The following is a 15,601-nucleotide window of genomic DNA, read 5'->3' on the forward strand; positions in this document are numbered from 1 at the left end:
ACAAGAACAATCTCAAATAAACAACCTAACCTTACACCTAAAGCAACTAGAGAAAGAAGAACAAACAAAACCCAACTTAGTAGAAGGAAACAAATCATAAAAATCAGAGCAGAAATAAATAGAAATGAAGAAAACAATAGCTAAAATCAATGAAACTAGAAGCTGGTTCTTTGGGAAGATAAGTGAAACTGATAAACTTTAACCAGACCCATGAAGAAAAAAAGGAAGAGGATTCAAATCAATAAAATTAGAAGTGAAAGAGGAGAAATTACAACTGATACTGCAGAAATACAAAGCATCATAAGAGACTACTACAAACAACTATAAGCCAAAAAAGTGGACAAACTGGAAGAAATGGAGAAATTCTTAGAAAAGTACAAACTTCCAAGACTGAACCAGGAAGAAATAGAAAACAGACCAATCACAAGTAATGAAATTGAAACTGCAGTTAAAAATCTTCCAAAAAACAAAGATCCAGGACCAAAAGTCTTCACAGGTGAATTCTATCAAACATTTAGAGAAGAGCTAATGCCCATCTGTCTTAAGCTTTTGCAAAAATGTGCAGAGGAAGGAACACACCCAAGTTCATTCTATGAGGCCACCGTCACCCTGATACCAAAACCAGATAAAGATATCACACAAAAAAAGAAAACTACAGGCCAATATCACTGATGAACATAGATGTAAAAATCGTCAACAAAATACTAGCAAACAGAATCCAAGAACACATTAAAAGGACCATACACCAAGTGGGATTTATCCCAGGGATGCAAGGATTCATCAATATACACAAATCAATCAATGTCATACACATATTAACAAATTAAAGAGTAAAAACATACGATTGTCTCAAGAGATGCAGAAAAAGATTTCTACAAAATTCAACACCCATTTATGATAAAACCTCTCCAGAAAGTGGGCATAGAGGGAACCTACCTCAACATAATAAAGGCCATATACAACAAACCCACAGCAAACATCATTCTCAATGGTGAAAAACTGAAAGCAGTTCCTCTAAGATCAGGAACAAGACAAGGATGTCCACTTTCACCACTATTATTCAACATAGTTTTGGAAGTCCTAGCCACGGCAATCAGAGAAGAAAAAGAAATAAAAGGAATCCAAATTGGAAAAGAAGCAAAAATGTCACTCACTGTTTGAAGATGACATGATACTATACATAGAAAATCCTAAAGATGCTACCAGAAAACTACTAGAGCTCATCAATGAATTCTGTAAAGTTGCAGGATACAAAATTAATGAACAGAAATCTCTTGCATTCCTATACACTAACAATGAAAGATCAGAAAGAGAAATTAAGGAAACAATCCCATTTACCATCACAAAAAAAGAATAAAATATCTAGGAATAAACCTATCTAAGGAGGAAAAAGACCTATACTCAGAAAATTATAAGACACTGATGAAAGAAATGAAAAATGTCACAAACAGATGGAGAGATATAAAATGTTCTTGGATTGAAGAATCAATATTATGAAACTGACTATACTACCCAAAGCAATCTACAGATTCAATGCAATCTCTATCAAATTACCAATGATATTTTTCACAGAATTAGAACAAAAAAGTTTACAATTTGTATGGAAACACAAAAGACCATGAATAGTCAAAACAATCTTGAGAAAGAAAAACGGAGCTGGGGGAATCAGACTCCCTGACTTTAGACTATACTACAAAGCTACAGTAATCAACATAACATGGTACTGGGACAAAAACAAAAATATAGATCAATGGAACAGGATAGAAAGCCCAGAAATAAACCCACACACCTATGGTCACCTAATCCATGACAAAGGAGGCAAGAGTATACAGCGGAGAAAAGATAGTCTCTTCAATAAGTGGTGCTGGGAAAACTGAACAGCTACATATAAAAAAAAGAAATTAGAATACTCCCTATCACCATACAGAAAAATAAACTCAAAATGGATTAAAGACCTAAATGTAAGACCAGACACTATAAAAGTCTTAGAGGAAAACATAGGAAGAACACTCTTTGATATAAATCACAACAAGATCATTTCTGACCCATCTCCTAGAGTAATGAAAATAAAAACAAAAATAAACAAATGAGACCTAATGAAACTTAAAAGCTTTTGCACAGCTAAGAAAACCATAAACAAGACGAAAAGACAACTCTCAGAATGGGAGAAAATATTTGCAAATGAAGCAACTGAGAAGGGATTAATCTCCAAAATGTACAAACATCTCATGCAGCTCAATATCAAAAAAACAAGAAACTCAATCAAAAAATGGGTGGAAAACCTAAATAGACATTTCTGCAAAGAAGACATACAGATGGCCAAGAGGCACATGAAAAGATGCTCAACATCACTAACCATTAGAGAAATGCAGATCAAAACTACAATGAGCTATCACCTCACACTGGTCAGAATGGCCATCATCAAAAAATCTAGAAACAATAACTGCTGGAGAGGGTGTGGAGGAAAGGGAACCCTCTTGTACTGTTGGTGGGAATGTAAATTGATACAGCCACTATGGAGAACAGTATCAGCTGTTCCTTAAAAAACTAAAAATAGAACTACCATATGACCCAGTAATCCCACTACTGGGCATATACCCTGAGAAAACCATAATTCAAAAGGAAACATGGTAGTGAGGTAGATGGACCTAGAGTCTGTCATACAGAGTGAAGTAAGTCAGAAGGAGAAAAACAAATACCGTATGCTAACACATATATATGGAATCTAAAAAAAAAAAAAATGGTCATGAAGAACCTAGGGGCAAGATGAGAATAAAGACACAGACCTACTAGAGAATGGACTTGAGGGTACAGGGAGGGGGAAGGGTAAGCTGGGACAAAGTGAGAGAGTGATATGGACATATATACACTACCAAACGTAAAATAGATAGCTAGTGGGAAGCAGCCGTGCAGCACAGGGAAATAAGCTCCATGCTTTGTGACCACCTAGAGGGGTGGGATGGGGGTGGGTGGGAGGGAGGGAGATGCAAGAGGGAAGAGATATGGGGACATATGTATATGTATAACTGATTCACTTTGTTATAAAGCAGAAACTAACACACCTAAAGTCTGTCATACAGAGTGAAGTAAGTCAGACAGAGAAAAACAAATATCATATATTAATGTATATGTATGGAATCTAGAAAAATGGTACAGATGAACCTATTTGCAACACAGGAATAGAGACGCAGACATAGAGAACAGACGTGTTGACATGGGGGGGGGGAAGGATGGGGGGTGGGGTGAATTGGGAGATTGGGATTTACATACATACACTACCAAGTGTAAAACAGATAGCTAGTGGGAACCTGCTGCATAGCACATGGAGCTCAGCTCCGTGCACTGTTGTGACCTAGATGTGTGGGATGTGCGGGGGGTGGGGGGGAGGTCCATGAGGGAGGAGATATATGTATAGATATAGCTGATTCACTTCATTGTACAGCAGAAACTAACACAATGTTGTAAAGCAACTATACCCCAATTTTTAAAAAAACGTATACACGAGGATAAAAATGATTACATATACAAAAATCAGTTGTATTTCTATATACAAGCAATGAATAATGTAAAATTGAAATTAAAAGTTACTTTCACAATAGACTCAAAAATATGAAATATTATGGGTATAAATCTGATATAATGTGAGACCTGTACACTGAAAACTACAATTCACAAATAATTGTGAGAAAATATTAACCTACTTCTCTTAGTAACTCATAAGAGTTGACACACACTAAAAAATCAATAAGAATGTAGATTTAAACCACACAATAAATTTTACAACATATGGTCATATATAGAACACTTATCCAACAAGTGCCAAGCAGACATTTTCTTCAAGTACATCCAGAATAAAAAATGTAGCAATCCATATACTAGAAAAAAAATAGTAAAATAAAGTGAGTCTCAACACATTTAAAGGAATTTAAACCCATTGAGAAGACATACCCTTTCCATAATAGAATTGAGCTAGAAACTGAATAATGGAAATCTAACTAAAGAAATGCCCAAATTATCTGTTGGTCAAAGAAGTAATAATGAAAGGAATTAGAATATACATTGAAATGATAATGAATATATTAATCAATAAGCTTTGTTATTCTTTCCTCACCAATCTCTCTGTCCTGTGTTTCTATAACTGCTATTAGGTAGTGTTTGGAACTTACTACTTTTCATTCCTTTTTCCTTAAGAACTTCATTCTGGGAGAATTCCTTGGGCCAATTTATAGTTCAAAAATTCATTCTTAAACTGTGTCCTTTACGCTTTAGCATATCCATCAACTTCTTAAAATATTGGTGCTCATATGTTCCTAAATTCTCATAGACTCTTTTTTCATAACTTTCTATTTTTTCTAACACCATGGATGTAGAGGGTATTTATTGCATTTCTGACACCTGACTGTGTTTGCCTTCCTAACACATCAATTTTGTTTTGGGTAATCACCTCTCCCCCATTTTATACAGACTTTGCAGAACTATAAATCAAGATTCCTGCTCTCTTCTAACCAAGGGGTGGACATGTAGTCTAAGCTAGGCAAATCATACTTTCTCCTGTGACATGAATTCAAAGGAATCAAGGAAATAGAAATGTGCAGATCATATTCACTTGAAGGTACCATCTCTGCAGAAGAATAATTCTTACTGCTTCGTTTTGCTCTTGTTCTGTTTCTAATCCTGTGTCTCCAGCCTCATATTCATTCTATGAGCTTCGTCATATACTCTTGATAAATTTCTTTTTAAAATTAACAACAGTTTGTTTCTGAGTCCTGACACCAAAGAAGCCAAACTGGCACAATGTATATGTCTTCATTTATACCTCTGAGGGTAGCAATTATTCTTATGGTCTTCTTCTGTTTGTTCTAATAACTCTACTTCTTTGGTTGCTGGTTTTTCGGTTTTTGATTGTGTTGCCTTTCTTTTATGATGTTGGTTTCCTAAAGTAAATAGTGAATCATAGGATTCTCTATTTTTTCAAGGATAAGGTGTCTGTTTACTATAGCCTGCCTCCAGTTTTTGTGCAGAAGGGATGGAATTTGGTGCTGGCAACCACATCAATGAAACTAGTTCATCTTTCCTGAGAATTCCTCGTTCTCCCTTTCAGGACCATAAATTATGCACGCAGTTTCCATATGATGATAAATGAAGTTCACCCATTTGGCTCAAGCATAGTTGGGAGGGAAGTAAGATTGGTGATACAGAAAAAGAGTTAAAAAGGCTCAATAGTACCACCCATTCTGAATTGAACTCTTCAAGAAATCACCATATAGATTGCCCTTGGGCCCTCTTCTCTCCTTTGTATTCGTTGTCTTTGAACTTGGCTCACCCTCTGAATCCTTCTTGCCTTTTTCAACAATTCATTTGAGTAGTTATCACACTGTCAACTTCAGTGCCTTTCAACAATTTCTCAAATAGTAATGATGATTCTGTTTTCTTATTTTTCCACATTAATAGGATTAATTCTGTTTTAAAATACCTCGCCTGTTATTTCTAAGCAGGCAAGATAGGAGAGGTAATTGTACTCAATCCACATAAATGAATGAAAGTTATGAGTCATAATAGCCAATGAAATATACTGGTCTGGAGAGATGCCTGGGATAGACCTAGAAATTTTTGTATCATCAAAATATAAATGGAAGTTAAACAATGGGAGTGCATTAAAGAGATTACATACAAGAAGGATAATATGAGATATTGAACCTGGGCATTAATATTTTATGTGTGGATGAAGAGGGAGAAGGGATTGAAGACTTAAAGGAAACCATCTAAGAAAAGAGTAGTCTTAGGAAAGAGTGGGTCTACACAAGCTAAATTTTAAATTTTTATTATCCTGTTTAACTCCCAGCCCCACTTCAATATGTACCTATTAAAAGAAATTCATTTATCTCCAAAATTTCCATATGAATTATCTGTCTGTAAACTAATATTGTATTTTTTATTTTGAGGCAATAGGCCTATTTGCATAACCTAGAACAACAACATATTGCTTCATTGAGTAGGTGGTAAGTAATGAAGCTAATGATAATGATGATCATGGTGACGATACTGGAAAATTCATATATTTTGACAAGTATTGCTAATTTGTTGCTCTCTTCCACATCCAACTGGAATCTGAGTTTTCAGGAGTGAGTAGATAATCAGGCTTACATTTTATATTCGACACCAAAAGTATTTAAAGCTTTAGCTCAGATTGTTAAAAGTTGGTTTTCACAAATGACCTACACAGATTCTTGCAGAATTAAACAAAGCTTATTCTGCTAACTTTATTGGTATAGTTGCATTTTGAGGAGCTCATTACTGAATAACACCTAAAATCTCTACATGGTATACACAACACATCAAATGCATGAGTACTTAAAAATGATTCTTTTTCAGAATATGAGGACGGTGAGGAATAACAAATATTTGGATTGATTTGTTGTCTGTGTTGAAGGCTGTCTTGAGAGCTCACTGTGCCTAATTGCTTCATTTTGTTGTTGCTGCTCAGTTAACTAAAAAATCAGTAGCTTCTTTTATACTTCATGTTAGATTTCCTGTGGCTCTATAGTTGCAACTTTAAACTTGTTCTGCCGTTCATGAAAGACATTTATTAACTGCCTCTTGTATACTCAGTGCTATGCAGGTTCCTTACAATACTGAAGTCAAATCTTTGTACTAGCAGATTTTGAAGCTTCACTTCTCTTTCTTCTAACTTCTCTGTTTCAATGACATGAGACTCTAATTTGAAAACTAATTCACGCAAAAATTTTTAAATGTAACCAGAGTAAAAATATTTCCATGTCAACTTCCTTATCAGGACTTATGCATGAACTACTTCAGACAATTTTATCTATATAAATGAGACTTAAATATTGGAAATTCTCATTATACAGATAGATTGTTTTTCTCAAGTTTATTTGCATAAATGTTATTTTGAACTTGGAAGGCCTTTCCCCACAGAAACAATGGTATGTATAATAATAACCCCTTAAGGTTGTCCAACATGTCACAGTTTTCAAAGTATCTTTACAACTATTTTTCCACCCATCTTGGAAGAAACACTTTAGGAATTTATGTGGGTGTTGTGGTTTCCTTTATATAAATGATCAAAACCAGACTCAAAGATTGAAAAGAAGTGTCTGTTTTCCTCTACTCATAGAACAATTCTGACACCAAAAGTGGGAGTTTTCCCACTCTGACAAGTTCTCCAACCCTCCCAACAACTGGATGTCCTGTAATTCAATTTTGATACTATCTGGAATTAGCACAGACTCCACATATTAAGGGCTCAGTCCCGTAAGACTACCCCTCTAGCCACGTACACCCCTCACTTCAGACACCAGCAACAAGTCCCAGGTATCAGCTGTACTTCTGGCCAACTGGCTATAAATCAGAGGTTCCCATAACCCCTCCTCAGGTTTAATTCTTTGCTATAATGGCTCACAGAACTCAGGGAAATACTTACATATGTCTACTGGTTTATTATAAGGAATATAGATGAACAGCCAGATGAAGACTGACATAGGTGAGGTCCAGAAGAGTCCTGAATGCAGAAACTTCTGTTCCCATAGTATTGGGGTGCATCACCAGCCTGACACACGGATGTGTTCACCAACTCAGAAGGTCTCCAAACCTCATAGTTTAGTGTTTTTTTATGAATGCTTAATCACACAGGCATGATCACTTATAAACAGTCTACAGCTCCTCTCCTCTCCCCAGTGGATGGATGGTGGGGTTTAAAGTTTCAAGCTCTAATCTTGGCTTGGTCTTTCTGGTGACCAGTCACCATCCTGAAGCTATCTCAGGGCTCCCAGCCACCAGTCATCTCACTAGTATAGGAAAAGACACTCACTCTAGAGATTCCGAGGGTCTTAAAAGCTCTTATGTCGGGAATCAGGGTCAAAAACCAAATATTAAAACAAAAGATGTTTTTAGCACCCCTATCACTCAGGAAATTACAAGCATTTTAGGAACTCTGTGTCAGGAAACAGGGGCAGAGACTCTCTCTATCTAATATCCAATATTGTATATATTATATTATTTGTTATATATATAATAATATACATTTTACTTATTATGTCACAAAATGTTGTGACTTGCCTGAGGTAATGTGACCAGTGAGTGAATCAGTAATAGGAAGGATTGGAGTAGAACTCTGGATTTTGGCTTCTAGAGTAGTACTTATTCCACCACAATATATCTCGTGTTAATTAAGTTACTCAGGATGTCCAAAGCTCTTTTCAAAAGTATTATACATTTTCCTTGAAAGATGGAATGAAATATTGGAAAGGCAATAACTAAGTTGAACAAATAAAACAGATCAAATAAGATATTTGATATCTAGTTCTAAAGAGAGTATGTTCAATTAGATAAAGATGAGGAAGCTGATGAAGATTTGCAGAGATTCTAAAAGGTGCTTCAGGTAATTTTCAAGAATTTTAGTTGAAATGGGAATTTGGGGTGCAGCAATGTTTCTTTTTTTTAATATGTAAATTTCTTTATTTCTTGGCTGCGTTGGGTTTTGGTTGCTGCACGTGGGCTTTCTCTAGTTGCTGCGAGTAGGAGCTGTTCTTCGTTGCAGTGCGCAGGCTTCTCATTGTGGTGGCTTCTCTTGTTGCAGAGCACAGGCTCTAGGTGCATGGGCTTCAGCAGTTGTGGCACACGGGCTCAGTAGTTGTGGCGCACGGGCTTAGTTGCCCCGTGGCATGTGGGATCTTCCTGGACCAGGGCTCGATCCCGTGTCCCCTGCATTGGCAGGCAGATTCTTAACAACTGCACCACCACGGAAGTCCCAGCAATGTTTCTTTTATATGAAATTTTCCTCAAAATATGAGGCTATTCTTTTGCTTTCCTTAATATTGACATCTAAAAATTATGACAGGAGTCTTATTGAGGGGTGGCGTCTTTTATGAATCCAGAAGAGAAAAGAAAAAATAAGAGGGAAAAAACTGGAGAGAGTATTTCTTAAGGTTAGCGTGATAGAGTTGAAAGAGAAAGGCAGAGAAGGGATATATTCAAGACAGAGCTTGCTGATGTGAAGTAAAATGAAATGTGAAGGAAGAAAGAAGGAGCAAAACTGGGGATCATGAGTGGTGTTAGGTAACAAAGAAGATGGAAAAAGAAGACAAGGGCCCCATTCTTCTCTTTTCCTTTTCTGGAAGGGCCTTGGAAAACTCCAATGACACATGTGGAAACCAGGCCCGAAAATGGCTCCAATGCTATCCACCTTCTTGTTCTAGCCTTTGTGTAATCTCCACCATTTAAATGTAGGCTGGATTTGGTGACTTGTGTCTAGTGAATAAAATGGGTCAGGGGTGAAAAGATGTCACTTCCGAGATTAGGTTATGAAAGTCTTCAGTTTCCATCTCCCATGCCTGCCCTTGATCTTTCATGGCTCGCGCTCTCTCTCTCTGTCCCTCTCTTTCTCCCTCCCTCCCTCCCTCTCCCTCTATTGTACCACCTGTTCTGGAGGAATCAAGTTATCATGTTGTGAGCAACCTCTTATGGAGAGACCAACATAGCAGAAACTGAGACTTCAGTCCAATGGTCCACAAGAAACTGAAATCTGTGAGCAGCCACATGAGAGGATCCTTCTGCCCCAAGCGAGTCTTGCAATGACTAGAGTCCTGGCCTGCTTTACTACTCTGAATTGAAATTAATAGGTAAACCACCTAACATGCAAAATTTCAAAAATGCACTAAAATGCTGTAATCATAATACAAAGAAGAAATAAAAGGGAATAAACAATATGCATTTAAATATGTAAGTTTTCTAGCATGACTGCACCTGAAGATATATTGAAGTAGTGAAATGCCTGAATCTATATGTGACAACAAAAGCAGATTGCTACAGTCCGGTTTCCTCCTGAAATACTATGAGCAGTATTTCCATTGGTGATGTAATTTTGCAAAATAATGAACAACTCTTGGTATAATAAGGTAAAACACAAACTTTCCTTAAAATACAGAATATTTACATCTGTAATATAACATTATATTGAATTTTGAAGATTTTGCTTGTAGATAGGTTATCTATTAATTTCATTGCAGAATTGTAAAGTGGGCATAAAAAGCAATTATAAATAGAAGGCATTAAGTCTAATAGGACTGAGCATTGGTGTAGAGAATTTTTATTTTAAAAAAAAGAGAACATTAATAGGACTGAGCAGTGGTCTAGAAAAAAAAAACTTAAATTTAGTGAGAATGTTGAATCAACTTGGTAGGGAGTAAAAAATCAACTCAGCAATTCATTGCTAAAAGTGGGAAAAAAATTTTATCTGTCTATAACTCAAAGAATTCCTGGACAGCAATTTATGGTTCCTTCTAATATAAACATTGTAACTTTACACCTTTTAAGATACTGATTCACTGTAATCTTTGCCATTATAATCCCAACTATCTAATCCCAACATCTTCAATGTCTTTCTTTACTTCTTTTTAATTAGTCAAGTACTACTTCATTTTATAGTAAATTTTCTTTTTACATTCTTTCTCTCCATGTCAACCAGATGATTTAGTAATCCATATCCAACCAAAAAACAACAAAAACTACATGACATTAATCCTTAAGAAGTAATTCTGGATGATTTCTAATGTGGGCCAAACACAAACTGAGCATTAATTTTAGACTGTCCTTAGATGAAAACATAGCAATGTTTAGAGTCACAATGAGATTGGTTTGATACAGTGGCGTAAACCTCTGTACTTTAATGTATGCATTGCTTTTCCTTCAATTTTTACTTTATGATTTTTGATGGTTTATGAATATCACTGTCTGGAGATAGTATCCAGTATCCAGAAGGGAAACCATGTGAATGTCTTATGAAAGTAAAATAATCCTGTGAGCATTAGTAAATTAAGACATTATAATCTCCACAGTAGTGATCACAGCATAACTAAAATGTGTAAAGAATCTTATATTAGCAGCAGCAAAAAGACAGGTAGGAAGGAGACATGAAAGAAAATGGGCAAGGGAAGAAGATGTGGTATTTAATGCAAAGGAAATTGCTCCTACAGGGCGATGACTCCAGTGGTTTTCAGCTGGTCAGTAGTGCTGAGTAGTGGACACCCTGGGGTCCTTTGCAGAAAAACCTCTTAGTTTTCAGAACCACATTATGTTGATAAAACTTCATAACTCAAACCTGTAAAACCTACACCCTATATTCAAAAGCAGAAAAATCAAAGCCATCTCCTACTACCATTGACTTTCTGGGATAATAAAACCTTGTATTATTTTTGATACTAGGCTACTTTTCCTTGCCTGCAGTTTTTTTGAACGATAAAAATATTTCCTTGCCTTACCACCTTATGCTCCTGCACATACTCACAGGTCATTAAGATTTTATTTTCTTTCAGTTATCTTTGTAGTCTATGTGGTATTCATGAAACTTTTTGTGAGCTCTTCACATCAAATTTTAGTCGTGAAGCTGGGCCCAGAATAAGTCTCAGCAGTTAATTCTCCCATCCTTAGCTGAGCCCCTATTTCAGCCTCCAGAGCAATTATCATAAAGTCTCCTCAGACTCTAACTCTATCCCTTTATTTTAAAGTTTCAGCAAATGATCTGGCTTCCTTCATAAAAACAAACAAATAAATAATACACACAAAACAACAAAACAAAACAAACAAAAAAACTCTTGTAACCTAAAGTGTAACTTTATTTGTCTTTAGCACCTTTATCTCCAACTCAGTAAAGAAATTCCCTTACTTTGTTCTAAGGTAAAACCCTCTATCTGTACAATCTGTACAATCTTAAATCTTAAATCTGTGCTATCTTACGTCTATTCACTGCCGTCTCCTATAAAATTGTCCCTTGAATTATTCCCAGTCTTATTTATTCAATTTAATCCTCCTAAGTTTCTCTTACTTCTCAGTCTATAAACACTCAAAATCTCTACAGCCCTCCATTCTTTCCCTCTAGCCTCTTCAATCTACTGTCCTATCAATAATTTCCATCATTATTGATTTTTTAAGAGAATAATATGTCATTGTCTCCATTTAGTCTCTTCAGTCTTCTAAAATTTGGTTTTTGTTCTTAACAATTGAAATAAAGTTACTCTAATAAAGTCTCCCCCTGCTTAACACTGTTTTATTCACTAATTCATTCTTAATGTCTCATACTTAGTAGATGTGCAATAAAACTTTACTGAATCAATCAAGAATAAAATTATTTTTTAAATTCTTATCAAACCATTAAAAGGCCTCAATAATCAATCTTGAATATGCTTCTAGTTTCATCTCTTGCTATTTCAAATCATATCATTTATTTCAATCAAATTGAGCATACTCTGAGCTCTGTGTCTGTGTCTTCACTGATTTGTTCCTGGAAGAAATTTCTCTTTCCCTCTGCCCATTAAATAATATGCAGAGGCATTAGAAAATAGCTGTTAAGAGTTTGGCATAGGATGTCAGGTCACTTGAATTAAAATTTTACTGCATTACATACCATCTATGTTTACTATTGTTCTTACTTACTTATTCTTCAAGGATCATTTGAAATGTCTTCCTTCATTATTACCACTGGAGGAGAAAGGAATACTTTCCTCTTCACCTCACCTAGCATCCCAAGATGTTTTGTCCTCTTAGGTTCTCTTTAGATTGAAAGTTCCTATGGGATTGGGATGTGCCTCACTGAGGCTTGTCTTCTCTCACCTCTTTCATAACCTCAAAGACAATGCTTTCTATCAACAGTCACCAAAGTCTTCCCTAAAGGCGGCAAGCTTAAGCTTACCTGGGTATTAGCCCAGTAATTGGAAGCTGCTGGAAAGATCAGGGGCTAGAGGTTGATATGGTTCCCTCCAGTTCTTGAGAAAAACCGAGAAAGTGTAAGCCATGATCTGGACCAAAGATCATACTTTAGAAAGTCAAAATTGTTCTTCAAATGCATACTGTGATGGGTTGATTAGATGAAGCAAAGTATATACCTGCCTCAAGTAGGGGGAGTAGGGGTTAAATAACCTCTTACATGATGATACAGTCGGCGTGTGAGAAAATTCTAACAGTTCAAGTCACCTGGTCTAAGAGGTTAATTAAAAATCAGAGTGCAATACAAGGAGAGCAGAGACTTTAACACTTAGTTGCCAAATCCAGTGCCTTATATTGAGTAATAAGAGGTAAGGAACTAAGGCAAAAATGAAAGAGCCAGAGGGGTTGCTGAGTGAAAAGTGTTGATGTAAGCATAAAATAGGTTTGTGGACTTAATAATTAGAGCAGTTCATGGTGCATAGTTATATATAACAATGACAGCAATAGTGATAGTTATTATTATCCTGGTGGTCTGGATTAGGATAGAGGTTAAGAGCTAGGAGGCTGATAAGGGAGAGGCAGTTTATTTGAGATGTGAACAACAACAACACAAAAATGCAAGCATTCAGTCGAAAAAATGTTTTAATATGGAGGCCTTTGGGGCATATAATAAAAAGGTCCAAGAGAGGCAACCAGGTGAAAACAAAGACCAAAATTTCAAAGTTGAGCTTGAGAAGCCAAGCCTAGAGAAATACCCTAAGGTGACTAAAACATAGCTGTTTAGATTTTGTATGTGATTCTTGTGACTGTTGCCTGGGGTGTGTCTGGGAATTGACTGTGTATCTAAGATTAACTACCTCCAGAAAGATTCCCAGGTTTTGTAGGAATTTCTACCTTAAATAGAAATGGATTATAGTGCCTGAATCTTATCCTAGGATTCATTTTGGCTTCTGGAGAGTTCTGGAGTCCTGGGTCATATTCTTTTATGAATCTAATACTTAATCTTGGGAAATGTGATCCCCGTAATAGGGAACTGTAGAATCAAAAAAGCAAAAATGATAGCTTAGAGAGAGGGGGATGGGTGTAAAGACAGTGAAAATTGGTATAGAGGAGAATTGTCATTCTAATTTGAATAGTGGCAAGAGAAGATATTGCTGGAAAGAACAGGAGCACAGCAAAAGAAGTGGTTTGATTTGAGAGTTAGAGGGTAGTGTAGCTAACAGAAACTGGGATTTATAGGGAATAAATAGAGTCATTGAGGTGAGTCCTTACATTACGGTACTGGAGGCAACTCATGAGCCATTGCAATTGTCAAGCAAAGGGAGTTGACAGTTTAAGACCTCTGGCTCTGTGAGTCATACTGGATTTTGAATCCTGGCTCTGTCACCTTTTGACTGTGTGATGTAAAAGAAGATAAGAAGTATGATTTTGGAGAAATGAGTGTGAGTGGGGGTGATGGATGGTATGTATTAGTTAGGTAACATTTGAGAGTCAAGACACCCTGACGTTGGACCTCTCTTAACCATGCCAACTCAAGAGGGGAAGAGTTTCTTCTCATTCTCGAAGTGACTGTCATCTTCTGATCACTCCAGGAATATTATCAGATCTAGAGAGTTCATCAGAGTGTTTGAGCTCAGAGGTGGCTGTGCAAGCACTCTAATTACTCATTCCAGAGATCTCATTTTCTCCACAGTTCCCACTTTGAGATGTGCCATATAATCATCTTACTTAAGTAGTTAAGTTAAAGCAGAAGCTCTTATCAGGTGCCATTGGGCAGCTGGTCACGTGCATTAGAAAATTGCACATACTTTATAGTTAGATATGATTTTGAATCCTTATTTTCAAGGCTCATGGCTCAGTGACCTTGGGCAAATCAATGGCTCTCTAAATTCCAACTTCTTTATATAATATTGATACTCAATACTAAAACCCGTCTCATAGGGTGATTGTGAGGACTAAGGGATACAAAATTCCTATCCAGAGGCAAGCATTTAAAACGTCCCTTTTCCCCTTCCTTTCAGACAGAGTCACCAATCACCATAAAGGGCGTCCTGATAAAAATAGCCACTTCTACTAACCTGAAATTCTAAAGACAGAAAAGTCTGGAGAGAAGGTAATGCATTAAACCATACCATCGGTTGACACCTTAGTCAGAATGAGTTTCTCCAAAATTTTCTGAGATTACAAATAAACTGAAAGTACCTCCCTATAAAATAAAACATGTATATGTTTTGATAGAAGGGAGGGTGGACATTTGGATTAGCCTTGAGCAGCAGAAAGATAGCACCCAGTCCCAGGACAGGTATGGGGAAGATCTAGAAAAGGGACAAACACCTTAAAAGAGAGCAGAAATATGAGAGAGTCAGAGATCATTTTGCCTGCTAAGTGAGGACACAAAAAAGGGTCTTAAGAATAATAGCAGATTAAATATTTATGTGTATTTATTCATTACATATTTCTCCTGGTGGAACATAGCTATATGAGGTATTATATTTGTTTTATTCATCTCTATGTCTCTCATCTACCACAAGCTGGCACATAATACATACTTAATAAATATTTACTGAATGAATAAACAAATTTCTAGTCATTAGGCACTAACAAGTGTCTAACTCTGTGTTAACCTATATATTTCCCTAGTCCCATTTGATACAGGCATTGTCTTTGTTTACAAATGAAGGCACTGGGGCTATAAAATTTTGAGAATTTTAACCAAGGTCACATAGCTGATAAGCAAACAAATCAAGAATTAAAGCCAGGTCTATCAGCTCTAATCCATCCTTTTCCTGTTATATTTTACTGGACAAAAATATTTCAGCTCTGTGCCTCCATAGTAGATGCTATGGTATCACTGTTCATAAACCCTCAGAATTCACCTCTAAAT

Source organism: Eschrichtius robustus, chromosome 11 (genome assembly GCF_028021215.1).
Source record: "Eschrichtius robustus isolate mEscRob2 chromosome 11, mEscRob2.pri, whole genome shotgun sequence".
In the NCBI taxonomy this organism is placed as follows: Eukaryota; Metazoa; Chordata; class Mammalia; order Artiodactyla; family Eschrichtiidae; genus Eschrichtius; species Eschrichtius robustus.